Source organism: Lissotriton helveticus, chromosome 6 (assembly GCF_964261635.1).
Source record: "Lissotriton helveticus chromosome 6, aLisHel1.1, whole genome shotgun sequence".
NCBI classification, from domain to species: Eukaryota; Metazoa; Chordata; class Amphibia; order Caudata; family Salamandridae; genus Lissotriton; species Lissotriton helveticus.
Genome location: NC_136067.1, coordinates 1,337,409,879 through 1,337,423,274, shown reverse-complemented (window position 1 = coordinate 1,337,423,274; position 13,396 = coordinate 1,337,409,879).

The following is a 13,396-nucleotide window of genomic DNA, read 5'->3' as shown; positions in this document are numbered from 1 at the left end:
TTCTTCACCACCTCACCTTTTCTCTCCATAGTACCATTATTTCAGAATTTTCTAAATTGACTGTAAGGCATTTCTTCAAACAATAATCATAAAGGATAACCAGTTTATTTTGCAAAACCAGTTCTGTCATGTCCACTAGCACTAAATCAACAGCGTATAGCAGAAAAGGGATGTGTGTCTTTCCCATCATAGGGCTTAAACCACCGGCATTATGAAACATGTTTGGTAAGTTGGACAGGAACTTTGAAAATAACAGTGGGACCAAAACGCAGCCCCGGAGTAATCCATTCTTTTTCTGTATTTTCTTTGATAGCACCCGAAGAGTATCTAACAGTACCTTGGCCCAGTTCTGTAAGTGCGTTTCCTGAAATAGTGAGAGTACTGCTTTATTGATTCCAAGCCTCCCCAATATATACCACAGCAAGGCGGGCCCATCCACGCCCATTAGAGCCCTTCATAGGCTGGGCTGGGGCCCCCCTCTAACGTCCAGCGCCCGATACAAGGTAATCTACTTTCAATTTTTATATTGACACGATGGTGAAGAGGAAACAACACATGGAGAAAGCGGGGGCAGTAGCAACGTTGGACGCATTTTTGTCCAGAGCTGCAAGTGTACTTACCCACAAAATTTAACTCTCACAAACGCGACTATCTCTGGAACCCCTCCTTCTCCACACAAAGGTCACGCACAGAGAGCGCCCTAGAGGAAGTCCCCCCTGCTCCCCATACTCAGTCCTTACAAATAACAACATCCCCAAACCCATTATGTACTAGGGTGGACATTTTGTCGTTCTCACCAGCGAAATCTGCAGTAACCTGAAGGGGGCCTGAACGTTACCCTCTCATTGACTCTTCCAATGACCCACCAGGAAAGCGACGAAGGAGCGGTGGAATCTCGAAGCCTAAGCCCAAGCTAACAAAACTGACTTGAACCCCGAAACCCAAGAACGGAAACTCCAAGACGCCCACAGATAGTCCCCTAATATCACCCAGTGCAAACACAGTATACCCATTTGTAACACTCAATGATGCTTTCTGGGTTGGAGTAAGTAAATATTGTAATCTTTGCTGGGGGCAATACTAACTAAACTAACAGCCATTGGAGAGCGACTAGCTGGCATGGAGGGCCAAACCGCAGCATTCTACCACCCCCTTGGACCCCTGCGTATGGAGCCTGTATCTTTCATAACATACAAAACTCTACGTGAGGTCTGCAGCAACCAGCGTGTGTCGGGTCGCCTTCGGCATGTTCCTCACTAACTTCACTCATACTCCCCGGTGGGTCGTCTTCTACAGCTACCAGTATCACCCACCATAATATACCTAAGGAGGGCCAAAGTTTACCACCCCAGGGCACAATGGGCTCAGCACACCAGGGATCCAGAGCCCCGGGGGTCATAGGCCCTGATGTACAGACAAATCAAATACAAGCTAAACCAGGGGTGAGCACAGGAAACCAAGCGCAATAAGTTCTACATCTTCACCCTGCAACTTCCCCTCTAGTCCTGGTTTTGGCAAATGTTCCTCCGCTGCAGGACAATCAGCTTGAATCTACCTCACAGCCAATGGACATTTTTTTTTTTTTTTTAAGTTTTTACTGAAATTTCAACTCTGCACATCATTGCTATGTCTCAAAAACATGTGCAAATACAAGTGCTTCCCCAAATGAACAACCCCCCCCCACCCAACTCCTTCCTGTATTACATGGTATATTCAGTGCGGTGTCCCAATTCAGACTATGAACATGTACAATTCCACTTATTCACATGTCTACTACAGATATTCATTGCAACAGATAGTGGCCCGGTGAACCTCTATGATTCATCAAGTTCCTCTTGTTCACTCCGCGCCACTAGATATTCTCTCAGAGGAGCCCATATGTCTCTAGGTCGTGAGGCCCTCGGTAAGTCTTCAGCATACAGTTCTAGTTGTTCGTGACAATACACCACGTCCGTTAGCCACCTGGCTGATCTCGACCGCTGACGTCCATCCCAAGTAAATAACACCCTCCTTTTAGCCAATAACAGCGCCACTCGCACAAAGCGACCCAATACACTCTTCAAGTACGGCAAGTACCCCAACAAACATTCCAGGGGCGAACAATCTAACATCCAGCCAGTCATGGCGTATAAGAGTGCCACTACCTCTTCCCAATATTGGTGTACCACCCATCATTGCCATGCTAGATGAAGGAAGTCAGCATCCTCTTGCCCGCATCGTCTACAGCGATCATTATCTCTGATCCCCATCCTGTAAAGTTTCTTGGGAGTGTGGTATACCTGGTTGCAGGAACTTCAGGTGTATAATGCGAAGATTGCTATTAGATGTCAGACTCCCCGTTACCATGCATATCTGCTCCCACACATCTACCGCAATCTGGATCCCTAGCGTCTTATTCCACCTCTCCAAACTTTTATCCTCCGTGAGTATCATCTCATACTGCACCACCCTGTAAAGCCTAGTCAGCAATCTTTTTCTTGATAGAGACCCTATAACCAGCTGTAGTGCCTTTGACACTAATGGCTTCTCTGGAAAACAGGTATATGTTATTTTATGTTATGTTAATTTGACTTATATAGCGCATGGCTACCCCAGCAACGGGGCGTCCCAGCGCTTGCGGACATGCCTAAGGACAGGGCAACCTAGCCCGTAAGAGTGATGTGTAACGCCTCGTAGGCACCCTAGATGGAGGGGAACAACCGGGTTTTGATTTGTTTTCTAAAGGACAGATAGTTCTTTGTAGCACGCACTTCCGAGGGGATCGAATTCCACAGTTTCGGGGCCAAATACCTGAAGGAACGGCCGCCAGCTCTGCTCCTCCGAATTTTGATAGTACAGGCAAGGTGAAGGTCCGCCGAGCGGAGAGCACGTGTAGGAACATAGAAGGAACACAGACCCTGCAAGATTTGAGGGCCAGAACAATGAAGAATTTTGTGAATTAGACAGAGGGTCTTGAAGTGGATGCGTTGTTTTACAGGTAGCCAATGTATACGCCACAGAATTTGGGACGTATGACAGTGTTTTGGTAGTGCAAACAGAATGCGAGCGGCTGCATTCTGGGCCCTTTGGAGTCTGTTAATAGCTGTCCAGTTGGAGCCAAGCATTAAGACATTACAATAGTCTATATGCGATAGAACCAGGGCTTGGACAATCGTCTGGCATACAGGTGGTTAAAAAAAAGCCCAAAATGGGTTTGAGAGACCGTAAGCGACCATAACACGTGCCAGCCACTCTTTTTGCGTGGGACTCTAGAGCGAGTGAGTTATCCACAGTCACGCCCAAGTTTTTAACTTCCTTCTTAGGGATGGGAGGTGGGCCTAACGTGGGGGGCCACCAGTGATCATCCCACTTGTGTGTATCCTTGCCAATCAGAAGTACCTCAGTTTTTGATGAGTTTAGCTGCAGGCAGTTCACGGTCATCCAGCTTGAGATGGCCTGAATATCTTCTTGGAATTTGGCGCGGTCCGTATCGGTGTTATTGGAAAAGGAGAAAATGAGTTGCGTGTCGTCCGCGTATGAAATTAATTTGATCTTACGTTCTCTAGCCAACACAGCCAGAGGGCGGACATACACGTTAAACAACGTGGGGCTGAGAGCCGACCCCTGCGGGACACCACAGCACAGTGGGAGCCTGCTGGATGAGTACGGCGGAGCATGGACCTGGAAGGAACGGCCGATAGAAAAGACGCGAACCAATCCAGGGCTCCGTCACGGACTCCGATCTCCCAGAGTCTTCTAAGTAGGATCTCATGGGAGACCGTGCCAAACGCCGCACTCAAATCCAGCAGGACTAGAGCCGACGTGCCACCCAGATCCTGTGTCGCCCTCAGTTGTTACGTGGCGGCCAACAGGGCGGATTCCGTTCTGTGGTTAGACCGGAATCCGTTTTGCGAATCATCCAGAATCCCGTTAATCTCCAAGTAGTCGGACAGGATGGAATTCACGTGCGCTTCTGCCACCTTGGCCAAGTAGGGTAACAGGGGGATAGGTCTGAAGCTTTCAGGCCTGGAAGGGTCTAAGGTGGGCTTTTTTAATAGAGGGACAACCTTGGCGTGTTTCCACGAGTTAGGGATGATGGCTGACTGAAAACATCTATTAATCAGTTCCCGACCCTCCACCAGGATAGGATCCTGGAATAATTTAAAGATTTCTAGTTTAACGGGGTCTTCCGGGGACCTAGACTTAACTTTTACAGCCAGAAGTTCCATATTGGCCTGCGAGATGAGGGGGAGGGCGTGTAGTGAGTAGGGAAGTTCCGGTGAATCTGAGGCTTGGTGGGAAGTCGGGACAGACCCGCCAGATTTAAAAGTTATAAATCCCTTGGACTTTATTCACGAAAAAACAGGCTATCTCTTTGCATTGCAAGTCAGATGTTATCGTATAGCTAAGTCCCTCCGGTGGCTTAGTCATGTCCTTCACTAAAGAGAAGATAGTTTTGGATTGGTTTGTGCTGGAGTTGATCAGTTCGGTATAGTAATTAGCCTTAACTTTCTTTATAAGTCTGTGATAAGCTTTGGTAGCGGACCTGAAGTTCGTTTTGGCCCGAAGATCAGAAGATCGCCTCCAGATACGTTCCAATAGCTTACATTGCTTTTTCTGATCTGTGAGTGCCTCAGAGTACCAGGGGTGGGACTGCTCGCGCTTGGGCCTGGACAGTTTCTTGGGGATGAGGTAATCCACTGACTTATTAACCCACTCTCTGTAAACTGTGTCAGCTTCCTCCAGATTCTCTGGCCAGTCTGGACGGGAGTTTTGTAGTCTGGTCTCGAACAGGGCACCGTCTAATTTATGCCATTGTCACCTCCAAAGAGGGGGGGGGAGCTGTCTCCTGGAGCTAACTGGGATCTTAATAAAAATTTGGACCAGGAAATGATTGGACCAGCTAAGGGGGCTGAGGATAGAGGCCTCGATTCCTGAAATGTTTGAAAATACCGGGTCGAGCAGATGGCCTGCCAGGTGAGAGGGCCCTTTGACCAGCTGAGTAAGATGGCAGGCTTCTAGATCACACAGAAGCTCTCGTATAGCAGAGGATTCGCAGCACTCAAGATGGAGATTAAGATCCCCCAGTATGCTGAAATTTGCAGACTGTAACGCTAGCGTTGAAATAGTTGAGACCAGAGATTCCTGAAAAGCGCTTGCGGGGCCGGGGGGCGATAGATCAGAAGCCCTGTGAGAGTAAAGATATCTGAGATCTTTATCTTAAAGAGGGCGCATTCACAGTTAACTATGTTTGTGGGGGAGAGAGAGCAGGAGTAGGTGGATTTGAAAATCACTGCTAGTCCACCCCCTCTTCTCTTTGGTCTGTTCTGGGTTTGAATTAGATAGCCAGGGGGCAGGGTCAAAGTCAGGATGGCTGATGAGTCATTCGTTAGCCACGTTTCTGTTAAAAATAGCAGATCAGGGGATTGATTTACAAAAAGATCATAGACATCCTCATGGTGCCTAACCAAAGATCTGCAGTTCAGGCTCAATAGGTTTAGTTTCGTGATCTTTCCGGACGGTGGGGTCAGTGGGTCCTCAGTGGCAATAAAACCACAGTGATGACATCGTAGGCAGTGAGAGCCTGGATGTAAGAGGTGGACCGCACAAGCTGCCTGGCACCGGAGAGAGAGTAACTCCTCCCTGGCGTAAGGAGCCATTAACACTAGCTGTCATCCAGGGGTCCTGACAACGGGCAACGGACCAGCGCGGACGGGCGCAGACGGGCTCTCCTTTGGCGACCCGCCGACTACCCGCCGCGCGCGTCCGCTGCGCGGGAAAATGTGTAGCAACCGAAATAGGAACCGTCCCCGCCTCTGGGGAAGTGAAACACCCTCAAGGGGCAGGCCCAATGTCGTGAACGCCGTCCACAGCAAACGGCACTTGCCGCGGTGGAACGAGGCGCTGACCGAAGAACAGCAGGTAAGACAAAGAAGTTAAAAATGTACACAAGTCTCAGCTTTAAAAACACAGGAATATCTAGTGCGCACACTTCTCAGCAGCTCAGCGCCTAGTAATTCAAGCGCGTCCGCTGCGCTGGAAAATGTGTAGCAACCTAAATAGGCTCCTTCCCCGCCTCTGGCGCAGTGAAACACCCTCAGGGGGCAGGCCCAAGGTCATGAACGCCCTCCACAGCAAACGGCACTTGCCGCGGTGGAACAAGGCGCCGACCGAAGAACAGCAGGTAAGACAAAGAAGTTAAAAATGTACACAAGTCTCAGTTTTAAAAACACAGGAATATCTAGTGCGCACACTTCTCAGCAGCTCAGCGCCTAGTAATTCAAGTGCGTCCGCTGTGCGGGAAAATGTGTAGCAACCTAAATAGGCACCGTCCCCACCTCTGGCGAAGTGAAACACACACAGGGGGCGGGCCCAAGGTCGTGAATGCCCTCCACAGCAAACGGCACTTGCCGCGGTGGAACGAGGCGCCGACCGAAGAACAGCAGGTAAGACAAAGAAGTAAAAAATGTACACAAGTCTCAGTTTTAAAAACACAGGAATATCTAGTGCGCACACTTCTCAGCAGCTCAGCGCCTAGTAATTAAAGCGCGCGTGATCTCGGACAGCCCTGCGCAACCTGTAACAAGTGTATTGAAATAATGGGGTGGGATTCACAATATACTCCAAATCTGTACTCGTGATATATCTTCCTTCATGGTATAAGTCACCCATAGTTACGAAGCCAGCCTCCCTAAGAGATTTAATCGGCCCTGGTTGACCCGCCACTGATAAAGCTGCATGACCCTCAATACCCAATGCAGGAGTGTAAAGGGGCAATCTATTCATCTGCCTCCCAATCTCCTGCCATGCCGAAACGTAGCGTCAATTGTATTGATCTCCGATCTTGGCGTTTGTCTATTAATGTAAGTGATGATGCTCTTAAGCTGTAGAGGGTCCGCATCCCCCTCCTCCACCGCCACATGAGGAATGAACCTGTGCGGCATAAACCAATAATATGCATACTGAGCCTGCCTACACAAATAATATACAAAAAAATCTGAGGCATTAAACCCACCCCGATCACAGGGCAATGTTAGAGTGGCCCAGCTGATCCTCGGAGGTTCCGCCCCCCACACCAAGCGGAGCAATTGAGATTGTAGCCTTGCTCTGTCCACGGCTTGAACCTTCTTTTGCTCATTTGGAATCCCGGGCTTACCACTGTGAACTTTGGGACCCGCTTTTCATCCTCCTTGATCACACGGACTGCTGGACTCTGGGACGCGGCTGCCGAACGGGGAAAAAGGTGCAGGTGAACAGCAGGAGCGGGACTGCGAGGCCCAGCCTGCACAGCGCGCACATCTCCGCTGCAGCTGGGGCCTCTTCCCGCCCCTTCCTCCCTTTCTATTTCGACTCAGCAACTTCCGCGTCTCGCGGGACGGCGCCGGGCGAAGCCAGGGGTGGGCCCGTTGTAGCCCGTTAAAGGCCGTGTAAGGCTGGGCTGGGCCACCCGTCTAACTCCTGAACTGAGACTCGACCCACATGCAGGTGCATGATTAATATTATTGTTATACGTACTCTTCGGCAAACAGGATCATTATTATTGTTGTAGAGACCTTTGTGGCTAGTTATTCACTTCTGATAACCATGTGCACGAGAGGGACCAGAAGAAAGTGGCAGCGGGGGGCTCACTACAAACTGGCACATTGGATAATTTCCTTCTAAGGGCTAATTCTTTCATAGACCAAGAAATTACCTCGCTGGAACGGAGAGTATCTCAAAATCTTGCATTTGCAAAAAGATCCTCTATGGGTCAGTTTGCCACAGCCAAAACCCCTGAACAATCCAAGGCTCGGGCCCCCCCTAGAAACCCCTACAATAACTAATGCCGACATACACGCTCATAGACAGAGCCTACCCGCTATGGTAGACCTTTCAGTATCCCACCTCTCCTTAGACTCGCAACTAAGTGCAGATCTGGAAAACCCCCCCGACTTAGTTGATACCATTCCACCCACTGATTTGAGTAACACCCAGCAGAAGGCTAGGAGGGAGGGAGCCATTCCCAAAAAATCTAAGCCAAATCACGAAACGGTGAGGGGCAAACAACAACCAAGGAAGACCCCTGTGACTCCTGTCCAAAACTTCATTATAGCTACTGATTCCTCTAGTAATGCCCCCACTAATGAAGCTACCTCTAGCGTAAACGTTGAAGCCTGGTACACTTTAGATAGGATTAGTGTTAGGGATGATGAGGTAAACATTTCACTCCTACCTCGGATTGCAGAACTTTTTTAACTTTACCTCACCCCTATTGAGACAAGACTAGCTCGTATTGAAAAACAGTTAGCTGATCTGTGTGATGCCCCAAAAAAAGTAAACCCAAGGGGGATTAACAAAGCAGGGGGAACTAACTTAAGCACAAACCCAGATAAACCCAGTGTTCCTGTCATTAGAAAAACATCAGCAACTGTGACTAACCCCAAATCTAAGTCTGACTCCTCCTCTGTGAAGTCAAGTGTACCCAAAACCAGATCCTCTGCTACCCCTTTGATAGAGGGGCCTATTCCTCCCATGGATCATTTGATGCAGCCAATTAAGAACAACATTGACGGTGGGCCACATAGGAGACGACCGGTGAACTTGCCTCCTCAGGCAAGCCCCTATTTGGTGGTCATGACGGGGGTCCCAGAACTGGGTGAGACTGATGAGGAAGCCAATTGGTCTCTAAAAAATAAAGTTCAACATTGGCTAAACATAAACCGGCCCCTACCTCTGAATCTAACTAGTAAGATCTTGACAGTACGTAGGGTAGCATGGGTGGGTCACGAAAGGAAAACGGTTCAGGGCGATTGCATGTTGGTCAACTTTGCGGACCCCCACACTGCTGATTACATATGCACCTGGAATATTCAGGACAGACATGATGGGATATCAACACGACACCTTTCCTTTTTCTACCCCCTCAGGAGTGGACCAATACGCGACTGGAAAAATGACAGTAACTGGCATACTGTAGGGTGTCCCGCCAGGAATGGGAATTGGGGTACTTGGGGTGCTCAGGGTCTCGGAGAACAAGCATATAGGGGTAACTGGGGTGGCCTCCCGACCGCTAACATATACAGTTGCCTAGAGATGGTGGATTGACAGCCAAATTTTAGTAATCTACCAGTGGGGGGGGGGGGGGGTGGACCGTGAAGTCATAGGGGGGGGGCTTAGATGGCCATTGTAAGCCCATCTCACCCAGGTTGAGTAAGAAAGATTCCCCCCTGGTGATCCAGCAGTTAATGGGCCGACTAACTCTTTCAATGCAGATTTCTGGGATAGGGGTTCTATCTCTATTGTTTCTTGGAACTTGGCGGGTTTGGCTAACAAACTTGACTCCTCAGACAGAGCTATTAAGGTTCTTTAGGAAACTGAGACTACATGCTTTTTTCCTACTTCATCCTAAACCAGTACTTATGCCAAATACTCCATTCCGACCTCCTTCAACTTTCTCACCAGTGGGCAACATGGTGCCTCCTGAGATACTGACATTTGAGAAATTGGTCCTACAGGACCTCTCCATTTTAGAGAAACAGCGTACCTTCATTCCTTACAACATAACTTTGGAAGAGAAAAAAGCACTTCTTAGCCTCAAATCAAACTCTGACTTAATTATTAGTCTGCAGATAAAGGCGGCGGAATTGTACTACAAAATGTTGACACATACAAAGCAGAAGTCCTTCGACAATTGAACAATCCCTCACACTATGTCAAACTCCAGAGGAACCCAATAGTTGAGATACAAAATTTAATAGGGTCGGTCACTAAGGTAGGCCTAGATTCAGGCTTCCTAAGCAAAAAAGAATATCTTTTCCTCAATGCCAGATCTCCACGCACCCCGGTTATTTACACACTACCGAAGGTGCATAAAAATGTAGAACATCCCCCCGGCAGGCCCATCGTGTCAGGCTGTGGGTCAGTTGTAGAGCCTTTGGGCCTTTTTGTGGACCATTTTATTAAAGAGTTTGTGCCAGCCACCCAATGTTACATACGTGACAGTACACATATGATCAATATGATAGAGGAACATCCATTTGACTCCACGTCCAATGTACTTTGTACTCTGGACGTGGAGTCATTATACACAAACATTCCTCAAAATGACTCTATGTTAGTCATCGAAAGAGTTCTCAACAGCCGTCCAAGATCCCATTTCATACCTACACTATTCATTCTTCAGCTTTTGGAAATCTGTCTTTCCAAGAACTATTTCTTGTTTGATGGCCAGTATTATGGCCAGATCAAAGGCACATCCATGGGGGCTGTTTTTGCTCCGGACCTGGCAGTATTGTACATGGATAACCTTGAATGTGGGCGTATCTTGACCCCGTCTAACCCTTTCCATAGTGGCATTGCCCTATGCAAAAGGTATATTGATGACATCTTTATGATTTGGAATGAATGCGAAGATCTACTACCCCCATTCCTACACTGGCTCAATTCTAATTGCAGTGGTTTAACTTACACCCTCACCACTAGTCGTACAAACATTCCCTTCTTAGATCTAAACATACAGGAGAAAGAAGGTGTTCTCATCACTAGCCTCTATAGGAAACCTACTGAGCGCAATACTCTATTGTGTTATAAGAGTAATCACCCAAGAGCGCTTCGTGATTCTCTACCCTTTTCACAATTCCTAAGGCTTAGGAGAAATTGTTATCTAAAAGAAGATTACTTCAGAGAGGCTCATTTACTCAGTGCTAAACTTAGCGCCCGTGGCTACCCCCGCAGATTAATAAAAACTTCGTTAAAAAGAGCGTGGTTTTGTCCAAGGGAAGTATTATTGGAATCCAAACCAAAAAAGACACACAACCGTTTGGTTTGTGTTACCACCTTCTCTCCAATATCTAATTCCCTCACTAAGAGCATTAAAAAACACTGGCCCGTGTTGAATGCTGACCAATTACAACTAGAAAAACCTATGTTTGCCTTCAAAAAGTCCAAGAACTTAAAAGACCATCTGGTGCGGGCAGCATTACCCGCCCCTGCAGAAATGACCACAATTGATACACTCTGGGGACTGCCAAGACTTACTGGACATGTCAGATGCGGTAACTGTTCCATGTGTGAAAGCACTATAGAAGGCAAAGAGTTCATGTACAAATGGATTAAATATGAACGTAGAGAATTCTCAAATTGTAACAGCTCAAATGCGATCTATGCAATTTTCTGTCCTTGCTCTATGATTTATACAGGACAAACAATACAAATGGCACGAACAAGGATGTGCCAACATCGGAGCAGGATACGTTGCAGAACTGCGAATGCTCCCCTTGTACAGCATTTCACTGAACAGGCCCACACAGAAATGGATTTCAAATGGACTATCATCTGCCTGGTCAAACTCCCTAGCCGTGGTGGCAACCTGCAACAACTTCTGAATAAGGAGGAACTACGATGGATTTTGAAGACTAAAAGTCTTCACACTGGGCTTAATCGGACTGAGGATTGGACCTCTTTGATCTAACGAACTGACTCTATGTTCTCAAACTGATTCTTTCTACTGATTTTAACTGGCGCCTACAAACACAATTGTATTCCCTTTTTTTGGTGTATATGCAAATAATTCAAACTGTTATTGCCGGAAATCGTGAACATGTGTTATAAATTTATTAATTATGCTGGCATTCTGTTACTGTATGTCCAGAGTGAGTTGTACGTATCGGCATGCATTTCCCCGTCCTTCACTCGGTTAAAAATTAATGCACTTTCAGTTCGCCTTATTGTTTTCAGTATCACAGCCCTTTCTATGGGTCTTGTTCCCATCCCAAAATGGCCGACAGCTTTTGCCGTATGCCGATTGGTTCACATCCCCCACGTGACTCCTCTGCTCACTACATCGCGCCCTGCCTTGCAGTTTACGCCGCCCAGATTCCCCGTGCCAGCAAGAACCCCCACTGTGGACTTGCACGCTGTATTACCAGGTGAGACCCATCCCGGCTCTCTGTTTACCTCTATTTCATATGGCTAAAGAGATAACCGGCACTCACGCCGCCCGCTTGTTTGTTCATTTTATTCCTCCAGACCCGGATACCGAGAGCAACTTACTTCGGGTAAGCCGTATTCCCCTGCAACCGTCACCTTTAACGCTATCACTTTATCGTTACCCTAATTATAATTTCTTCCCCCCATTTCACAGATCCCATTTTTCCGAGGGCAATCTCAAAGGTAGGATTCGTTCTTACAGACCTGTAATTTTGGCAGCAGTCCGAGTCATTTCACCGATTCCTTTTTCCCCCCAATTAGATCTATTACGGTTTTTTGCCCTGGAGCAAAACAAATGTAACAAATATAAGAAGTTGTCTCGAATTGAGTGCTACACAATTGGTAAGCCACTCGTCCTTGAGCCCACACCCCACTCCCTTACAGTGTTACATCTCAGTGTTTGCACTTACCGGCACTCCTGTTTTTTGCCGATTCACTTCCTGCACGATTATTTATCACTATTTCACCCCGGCTTATACTAGCCAGAGTCACCTTTAATCACTGTTGATATGTTGCGCCACTAGCCTTGCTCCCTCCGTTGTTTACACTGCCTGCACCTAGCATGTACTACACCCCGCTGCCGTCAGCACTTTGGCATGGTATGAGTCATGCAATTTATGCACGCAGTTTTAACAATGTTTTAATGACATGTCTCTATCTTTTTATGTCTCCCTTCTCTTCCTATGGTATGGCATATTTATATTTACACTAGTGATATCTTTACAAATGTGTATTTTTAAGGCAATTACCCTCTGTCCTGAGGATGAACCTTTATTAATTGTGGTTCGAAACGTCGTCGACACCATTACACTAAATGCATAAATTGTTTTATACTTTTCCTTGCATATGTGTATGTTACAGATTGTCTGGTTTATGATTTACCCTAATCAGATGTCCTGCTATTGCCTGCTATTTTTTCATGTTGTATGTTTTCTTAGTGTGTTAGTCGGACACCGGCCGGTGTCCCGCTTCTATCACACTCAGTGTTCTATTGTTCATAATTATTCTTGTATCAGGGTAATAAACTGTCCGGCTGGACATTCCCCCCAAAAATATAGTTCCATTTGGTCTATATTTATCTCCTTTTATAGTTTCTTTTTCTAAGGACCCCTGTTCTTTATAATATAGTACCTACCCATGGTCCTTAGCTTATTGCGCCTTGGGTTCCCTTGTCTTGTTCAAATAATCCCCTGATTGGGGGGCATTTATAGACTCAAAGGATGTTTGCCTTTTTCAAGAGACATGGGCAAGAGAGGACCATCAGCGTGCAGGATTTGATACATTCTCAATCTGGGCGAACTGGAAGGGGAAAGGACGCCCGTCTGGTGGACTACTTATCTGGGTGGCTTCCCACCTGGGCTGTAAAGCGAGGGCTCTACCAACTAATTCCCTAGATGTTCAATGCGTACTCTTGGAATGGTCTGATGTAATAAAATTGGCATTGATAAAT